General features: G+C 24.7%; 1 pseudogene; it reads left to right on the top strand.

The window, feature by feature from the left end:
* The first annotated feature begins 3709 nt into the window (after positions 1 to 3709).
* Positions 3710 to 5274, top strand: LOC113850813 (annotated as a pseudogene).
* Positions 5275 to 10030: the final 4756 nt, after the last annotated feature.

The raw sequence follows: 10030 nt of genomic DNA, 5'->3' as shown, positions 1-10030 counted from the left end.
AATTAAAGAAAAATAAGAAAAAAAGAGGATTAACAAAATTTTGATTATCAATAAATTTTTAAGATTTTGTTTCATTTAAATATTTTTATTTTAATAATTAAATGATAACATAAATATTAAGTAATAAAATTTTTAAAATATTTTATAAATATTATGACCAATTATCTAATTATATTCTTATTATTTATTAATAATATCTAAATTTATTGATAAGATTTGCATATAGTTTTTAACAACTAACAACTTAAGTACAATAATTAATAAAGGGTTGCAATTATGTAAAGAAAAAGAAGAATGTAAAAAATGAGTTGCGATTAGTTAAAAAAAATTGATGATAGAGAGTTGCCACCAAAATTTATTAAAGAAAACATTGAAAAAAATTTAATTAAAAAATCTTCAAAAACATATTCAGATTTAAGAGTCGTTACGTATAAGGAAGGTATAACATCTTATGACATTTGTTACATAAAATATACAAAAAATATTTTAACTATAAAAATATTTATTTTACTATAAAAGAAAAAATTTAATATTTTTTACTTTTTTAAAAAAATTATTATTTTTTAGATTTATTTCTAGTTTTTTTTACAATTTTTTTAGATATTTTAATTTTATTTTTAAAAAAAATAAAGAAACACAACAAAACAATTTATTTGAATTTAAGGAATGGATTATTTATACAAATAATTTTTTTTTTGTATTAAGAAATGTATTTTAAAAATTTATCTTGATATTTTATTTTATTTTATTTTTTAAAATAAAAACATACAATTTTTTTTACAAAAGAGAATTGTTTGAAATTACTCTTAGTTTTAAAAATTTTAAAATTATTTAGGCCTAAAAAAAAATAAAAAGTGATTTTGAACTTGACGGGTCAATTTTTCACTCTTACGTGTATCTTCCGTGTGCAATAGAGGAATCAAAGCTACAACTAGTTCTATTTTTAAAAATCAGATTTTAGATAAGTTTCAAAGATTTTCTTCTTCTTTTTTTTTTTTGAAAAATTAAGATTTTTCTGTATTATTTTGTTAAGTAAATCTACTTTTACATAGGGTTCAAGTCATCACACAAGTACTCAATAAACTCGTACGATCCAAAATATTTTTAATATTAATTTTTCTTATTTTAGAAAACTCACTTTTTTTGTTTAGTGAACAAAAAATATGTATATGTCTTTACGAAGATGAATAGAAAGAAATAATTTTAAGGTTAGGAAAGAATTTGATTTTTTTTTTTTTTAGATCTAAAAAGGTTTAATTTTTAGGTTGAGAAAAAGTTTGATGTTTAGGATTTAAGGACAAAAAAAAAAAAATAGGACTTCCATGTTAAAAAGAAAATTATGGTTTTTAAGTTTGTAAAAAAGAAAGATTTTTAGGGTTTATCATTGCAAAAAAAAAAAAAGATTTTTGGAGTAAAACAATTAGTTAATATTTTAGGAATTGTAAAAAGGAATGCTTTTTTGGTTTAGAAAGAAAAATAGGATTTTTGGGATTTGAAAAAAAGCAGGAAATTTTTTTAAAAGATTAGGGTTTTTTTTATAGGTTTAAAAAATTATAACTTTTTTAGGGTTAGAGAAAATTTAGGATATTTAGGTTTTTAAAAAATATTTTTAATTAATTAGGTTTTTTAGGGATTAAAATAAAAGGAAAAGTTTTAGTGATAGAAAAAATTAAAACTTCAAAGGGTTTAAAAAAAGAAAGATAATTTTTAGGGTTTGAAAAAAGATAACTTTTTGGGGTTGGAAAAAACATTAGAATTTTCTAGAGTTTGCAAAAAGGAAGGTTTTATTTTTTGGAAAAAATATTTGCACTTTCAAAAGCATAGTTTTAGGGTTAAGAAATGTTAGGCTTTTATAAAAAGAGATGATTTTTGTTTAGAAAAAAAATTGAGAATTTAGAATAAACAAATAAGGAACAAGGAGAAGCGAAAGCAAAATACACATAATAGATAAAGAATAAAATAAACAAAATAAAAAAATAAAGTAAAGAGATCTTACTTGATCTAGTAAATAAAAGTTTTTGTTGGCTTTATATTTTTTAACTCTCTATATTTGTTTTCTCGAGTTGACCATCGAATGTACTTAAATTTGTTCTCTCTCAGAATATTGACTCTTTCCTCTTCTTTCTCTTTATTTTTTGGGTTCTTTGTTTTTTTCATACTCTCTAAGAGAGTTAAGTTCTCTCTCTTTTTGTTTCACTATTAAAATAAAAGTCATCTTCCTCTAAAGACTTAAACTTTCTATTTATAAGTATTTTCTGAAACCCTAGATTCTAAATATTTATTTATTTTAACAAAGGCTCCAAAATTTCATGACCTTTTATTTCTCGATGACTAGTAATCAAATTTTTTTTCTCTCATTCACTCTCCTAAAAATCTACAAACTACTTTAATCATTTCTAAATTTGATTTTAAATTTAAAAATTTAAATTTTGAATTTAATTTTTAAATTAATTTTTATCTATTTTCTTAACCTCTTATAAATTTGAATCATTATATTAATTTTTTTATTTTTAAAAAGAACTCAGATAAAATTGAGTATTCACATTATTTAACTATACTCATTAAATAAAAAATTAAATATATAAATTTTTTTAATTATATTAATTTTAATTATAAAGTATAATTTATATTAATTATAAATAAAATAAAATTAATTTTAAAATATATATTCTAAAATAATATATAAAAATAAAATAAAATAATTAATATATTTATATTTGTACTTTTATTTATTTTATTTTTGAATATAAAAATTAAAAATCAAACTGAGTAATATAAAAAATATAACTAATAACTTCAAGTTAATATATCAAAATAATTTGTATCAATTATTTAATTTAACTAATAAGATGACTTTGAATCAATTATTTATAGGATAGATAATCAGTTGTATTTTAAGTGATATTATTATATTTTTTATAATTATTTATTTGTATAATTATTCTTTTATGTAAAATAAAATATTAAAAAATTTAATATAAATATTTACATTATTCAAATAAATAAATACATATATATAAGGATATAAAAAATTTTATTACAAGAAATAGATATTATTTTTTTTCTATTCAAGAAATAGATATTTATCTCACATATAAATAGTTATTTTCTAAAATTAATATAAAATATATTTATTAATAAAGTAAACCATAAAATTGTTATTTTTTTATATTTTTAGAAAAAAATTTATTTACCATTTTTTATGTCATTGAGGTAAGTTAATATAGTTTAATTATTACTTAATTCTGATGAAAATATTTATTTCACACAAAAAAATTAATATCTAAATCATAATATATATAACTTTTTAATTTTTCATTTTTAACTTTGTTTTATTTATCTGTTTTGTCATGCTTTAAATATAGTTACAGTCGTAAATATTAATTTTACAATAAAAAGAAAAAAATTAATATAAATTTTTTATCAATATAAAAGAGACATGTAATTTTAAAAATTATTTTTATTAAAAATATTTTATACTTTTATAATATTTATGCTTTATTAATTTATAAAAATATATATTTTAATTAATAAATTGTATAACTATTATAGATATAAGTTATACAAATTTAAATATCTAGCATATGCATAAATAAAAAAATACATAAAAATATAAAAATAAGTGCAATTTAATTAAAAAAATCGACAAAAGCCTATAAAAAAATATAAAACCCTAAAGAAGAGAAGGCCTCGGACTTTGATATTCCAAATGTCATTCTCAAGGTTAAGCTCTTCTCTCCGTCTGTGTGTTCCCAAGTTTCCACTTTTTCTTCTCTACTTTCCTTCTTCTTCACTCCAAACCCGATTCATTCACAATGTTGATGTGGATGATGCTGTTGCCTCGTTCAGTCTCATGCTCAATACACGTCCTTCTCCATCGATCCTTCAATTTAACAAGATTTTGGGTCCCTCGTTAAGAACAAGCATTTCCACACACCATTTCCCTTTTTCAACGACTGGGATTCAAGGGAATTGAGCCAAGCATTGTTATACCTTAGATTGGGTTATCAGCCAAATACGATAACCTTGACCACACTCATGAATGTTCTGTGTTTTGATGGCAACCTTGCATTTTCATGACAAGGTGGTTGCACGAGGATTTCAGATGGACCAAGTTAGTTACGGGACGCTGATCAATGATCAATGGATTATGTAAAATGGGAGAAACGAGAGCTGCCATTCAGTTGCTTAGAAAGATTGAGGGACAATTGATTCAGCTTGATGCGGTAATGTACAATATAATCATTGATAGCTTGTGTAAAGATCAACTTTTGACTGAGACATGTGATTTTTTATCAGAAATGGTTGTCAAGAATATTTATCCTAACGTTGTCACTTACAGTAGTCTGATTTATGGTTTTTGCCTATTGGGTCAAGCGAAGAAAGCAATTTTTTTGTTCAATGAAATGGTATTGAAAAGACTCAACCCAGATGTGTATACCTACAGCATATTGGTTGATGCACTGTGTAAACAAGGAAATGTGAGTGAAGCTAAAATTTTGTTAGCTGTTATGATGAAAGATGGTGTGAAACCTGATGTTGTTACTTACCATACTTTAATGAATGGCTATTGCTTAGTTAATGAAGTAAAGAATGCCAGATGTGTATTCAATAACATGATCCGAACTGGAGTAACCCCTAATCTACATTGCTACAGCATAATGATTAATGAATGGATTATGCAAGATTAAAATGGTGGATGAAGCCATGGTTCTCTTTGAAGACATGCATTGCCACGGTATAGCTCAAGATACAGTAATTTACAATTATCTTATTGATGGTTTTTGCAAATTAGGAAGAATTTCTTATGTTTGGGAGCTTATTGATGAGATGGAGGATAGGGGTCAATGTGCTAATATAATTACCTACAATTCCTTGATAGACGCATTATTCAAAAACCATCATTTAGACAGGGCAATTGCATTATTCAATAAAGTTATAGACAAGGGCATTCATCCAACTGCATATACATTCACAATGCTTATTGATGGACTATGCAAAGGCGGAAGACATAAGGATGCACAAGAGATTTTCCAGGCCATTTTGATTAATGGCTATCATCTTGATTTGGTAGCATATATTGCTATGATCAATGGGCTTTGCAAGGAGGGCTTGTTTGATGAAGCATTAGCCTTGTTGTCAAAAATGGAAGACAATGGTTGCAGCCCTGATGCTATAACTTTTGACATAATTATCCGTGCTCTCTTTGAAAGAGAAGAGAATGATACAGCCGAGAAACTTCTTCATGAAATGGTTGCTAGAGGCTTATTGTGAGATTAAAACTAATGCTTTCCACTTACACTTGTTATGGAACATTTTCTCAAGAATCATAGCTGGCATGTGGCTCAAAACCATGAGAAATCATAGCTATGATGATAAAACAACGCCTAATGAAACATGTGATGTGTATTGTTTTTGTGGCATTAGGCTCCACCCCTTGAACTGCCCTGATGCATTTTCTCAGAGCCAAAGTGAAGAACTTGTTGTGGATGCAAGTGTGAGAGGGTTGGAGAAGAATTGCTTCAGTAGCACCACAAATGTCAATGGTTTTCCTGGTCGGTGTTCCAAGTGCTTAAATAGCCTCTATTTGGTGAGTTTTCCTTATTAAAAAAAAAGTTTTTTTTTTCTATAGGATATCTTTTCGTGATTTTGCTTTGTTCATTGTGAGTTGGAGTTTGATGGATCTTGTTGAAAATTGAACATCAAGATGGTTTGTTTTTCATCTTCATTCATTCTTGGTATTTAGTAAAATTGTCTTTTTTCTTGTTTCTTTATTGGATGTTGGTTGCTTTCTAAGTTTTTACACAATTCTTCACGCGCTATTGGAGCTTGTATGGCCCAAGAGTGTGAAAAGAGCCAACAGTGGAGTAGTGGAACACTTTGTAAACAGTAAACATGTTGTCACGTTTAGGGAAAATAAAATACTCCACTCTAATGTCTTAAAATAAAATTCTTAAACGAAAACCTTAGCATAGCTAGAAACTACTAAGCACTTGCAACGTGATCTTGATACTTGAAAATAAGTTGTAGTTTTGGATTCTTAGTATTAAGATCAAAGTTGAGTTAGCTGTTAGCAAATGTGTCTCTTTTTCTCATAGCTTTGCTTGCAAAATAATTGGTTGGGGACATAGTTGTTAATAACGTGCTATAGTGGTGCTGTCGCACTTATTCTTTGCCTTTTTCTGCAACTTTCTTTTATGATTTAACTTATTTTTACCAAGTTACATTGTCACCACTTTTAATAAAATCAAGAAAAACTTAATAAGTTCATGGAATAATATAACAATTTCTAATAACAATGGGTTAAAATTTCACAAATAAAGTGGTAAAATGAAAGTTTCTCAATTATTTACTATTCTAATTCAAAATCTCTCAAATGTTAAAATATGATATGTATATATGTTACATTGCTTTATTCCATTTTCAAATTGTTGCTAAATATATTTTTAAACATTTTTATTATGTATTTTGAATGTTGATAATATTTAACTAATACTTATTTATCATTTCTCAAATATTATTTATAATTTAGATACAAAATATGCATTATATTTTTGTTATAACATATTTATATCATATAAAACTCTCAAGCATAAACAAGTCCCTAGGTACCAACAGGACTGGAATGCAGGTTACCAATGCATTTCTGTACATAACGGAACACTATCAAAACTCAATTGTGAACTTATCTGAAGATGGTAACATACTAGATGTTCATATCTTGCTTTGTCTTTTATCTTTTTGATTTGTTGACGCAGTATTCTATTATTGTTGCAACATTATTTGACGCTATGACTTTTAGGCATGGATGATCTAGGTAATGTGACTCTTCCTAAGGGTTTGTATAACATCACAAGGATAAACTATTACAAAGGCTATTTGACTCAACTAAATAAAGCAGTTGATGATGGAGCAAATGTAGAAGGATACTTTGCATGGTCATTGCTTGATAACTTTCAAAGGAGGTTGTGTTACACATCAAGGTTTGGCATTATTTACGTTGATTTCAAAATACTTAAGAGATACCCCTAGATGTCAGCATACTTCAAGTAGCTGTTTGCCAAAAAGATGTAAATAACTAGCAGAGAATCTATTTTCTACTTCTAGTTGATTCAAAGAGAATAATGTTTTTGGTGGTTTTGGTTAAGTTAAAGTGTCTCTGCAGTTGCAATCATATGACTTGTTTAATGCAAATCTTATAATAAATTGATATTTTATCAGATTACATTAACTTTCTTTTAGTTCAACTATTGTCTCGTATTGATAAATATTTTGCTGACTATCATAAATTTTTCAAGAAAATATGATTCAAAATATGATTTCATGTGCTGCCGCTTTTAAAAAAAGTTGTTTGATCATTGTGAAATACTGGAGCAACATATTTTGCAATAATTAAAATAAAAAATTAAAACAAATCTAAACAAAAAATATGTTCAAAATAGATTTACAAGGAATAATCACATTATATTTATATTCTTGGGTAAAGAAAATAATTGAAAATTAAATACTATAAATTAGTCAAGTTTTCTTCTTATAATATCAATAATAACTATTTGGAAAAATAAAAGATGTTTAAAACTATTCAACCTATTTTCTTATAACAATGTTATCTCTTGTAACAATGTTATCAGTACGGTGGTAATGCTTAATTCATGTAATCAATTGATGGTTGTAGCATGATCAATTGATTGATACTACCATGAGTGGTGACCACCACTCTCAATTACCACCGTAGTTTTTAAAAAGGTTTTTTAAAATATATAGAGGTATCTAATATTTTTAAAATTATATGATTCTATTAAAAAGTTGTGTGCAATTAAGTTGATTTTTTTTCTCAAGATTTTTAAACCAAATAAAGTGAAGATCGTGTTAATTAATTCAAATGTGCATATCTATTTTTGTAAGATTTTCAATATGCAATAAGATTGTATACGATGTTTACCTTTTTTTAAAAAAAATATATCGTAATTTTGATTGCTAAAAAATTTAAATAATATACAAACTTAGAAATTAAATTCTTCATTGATTAATCTAAATGCGTAGTTTCATCACAATAAGGTACAATGATTAATTACGATGTTCAACTGTGAGTTTCTAAGCATACGTGAAACTAGTTTGAACAAAATTTAAAAAATAAAAAGTATAAATAAAAATAGCATTAGTCTTACTTGGTGTAAAAAAAAAAAAAAACTCTATAGAAGTTGCAAAAAAAATATGGATGATTACACTTGAGAAAAACAAATTTAAAATAGTTTTATTTATATTTTTTTTAATTTTTCTCTTTAGCATGAGTAACTAAGTCTACAACGAAGTTTATGTAAACTATTGTTTATGAATTTATAGGATTTTAAAATTTGAATCTATATTTGATTTTTGTTTGTGATTAATTTTTATCTTATTGTGCATAATAATATAATCCTAATTGATTATATCATCAAGTTATCATATCTCGATTAGTTAATAGATTTATAAGATAAAATAAGATAAAAGATTAGGTGGACTAAACTAATCTTTTTCTTCTAATTATTATTAAATTAACAAGTTTATAGGTACTTTATTTTTTCTTGAATTAATATTTTGCATGACCATTGAAGATATTAATTTAGAAAAAAAATATTAATATTACATGAGTATTAGATATTAATAGTAATTATATGAATAATATAAGACATTGTTTTACAAGTTATAATTTATTATTTCGTTGACCGTTAGATATAAATTAAATAAAAAGTTTAGATAGAATTTAAAATTTTTTAGACTTTATACCGATACGAGAAAATTCTTTTCATATATTTATCTATAATTGATATTATGATGAAGGAAATAACTATAAATAATTGGAAGATATTAAAACACAACCAAAAAGTAACAATCTAACTAGGGATCAATTATATAATATTTAATACATATGATTCATAGTCCTCACGAAAACGGCAGCACTGAACCTTGTTATATCAAACACTACACACATTATCTTGGATTGCAGTACAAGTTAAGGAAAGTAGAGGAGAGTTCGGAGAGAAATCAAAGAAAAAAGTAACTTAGATTGAGTACAGGTTTTCTGCCTCAAAATATCTCAAATACTCTTCAAACTTATGTATTTTTGCGTGAGGCATCCATCATTTTGTCTAGGCAAAAAATAAGACAGTGATTTCCTAAGTTTTTTTTTTTTTTATATATATATATTCTTGCTTGAGCGAGGATCATTCTCGCTTGAGCAAGAAGGGTTCTAAAGCGTTAGTTTTTTTTTTTTTTTTTTTTGTAAGTTTTCGACTTAGTAAGCTCATCTTGCCTAAGTGATATTACTTCTCGTTTGGGTAAGAGAACAATTGGAATGACTCTATTTTATCTCACCTAGGCAAGACTCATTTTCACCTTATTAAGAATGCTCTAGAATCTCCTAATCTAGAATGCTTAGTCTCACTTGAGCGAAACACTCTTCAACATGTTATTATCAAAGACTTATCAAATTAAAATACCAATCACACATCATTAATAACAAACAATCAATCAAGAAAAAGAGAATAATACAATTTTTACATCTATTATTTTTGAAATTAATGTAGAAAGCACTAGGGCACGCTAATAAAATATTTTTATTTTGAATTTAATTATATATTGGTTCAAATAAGTAATATAAAAAAATTTTCAATTTTAATCGTAAACTTTAAATGTGCATAACTTTTAGTATAAGATTTTGATTTAAACACATTTTTTTTTTAAATTCTAACAGTTTTTCTATTTTTAAAATTTTTCCACTTTCTATGTCAATTTAAAAAATAACTGACGTTAAATTTTTTTTTTATTTTAAAAAATATTATCATATTTTTTATTAAAGCAAATACTTATTAATCGATATAAAAATTTATTATAAAAATTTTTATTTGTACTAGTAATTTTTTCACTTTCTCCCATTTTATGATTATTCTAACATGTATATAATAATGTACTAAATAAAAAACTATATATGATAATTTTTTATTAAAAATTACATAATACTATAATGCAATTCAATAGATTTATACTATTA

Source organism: Abrus precatorius, unplaced genomic scaffold (assembly GCF_003935025.1).
Source record: "Abrus precatorius isolate BTA unplaced genomic scaffold, Abrus_2018 Scaffold9, whole genome shotgun sequence".
Taxonomy (NCBI): Eukaryota; Viridiplantae; Streptophyta; class Magnoliopsida; order Fabales; family Fabaceae; genus Abrus; species Abrus precatorius.
This window is presented reverse-complemented; position numbering and strand designations above follow the sequence as displayed.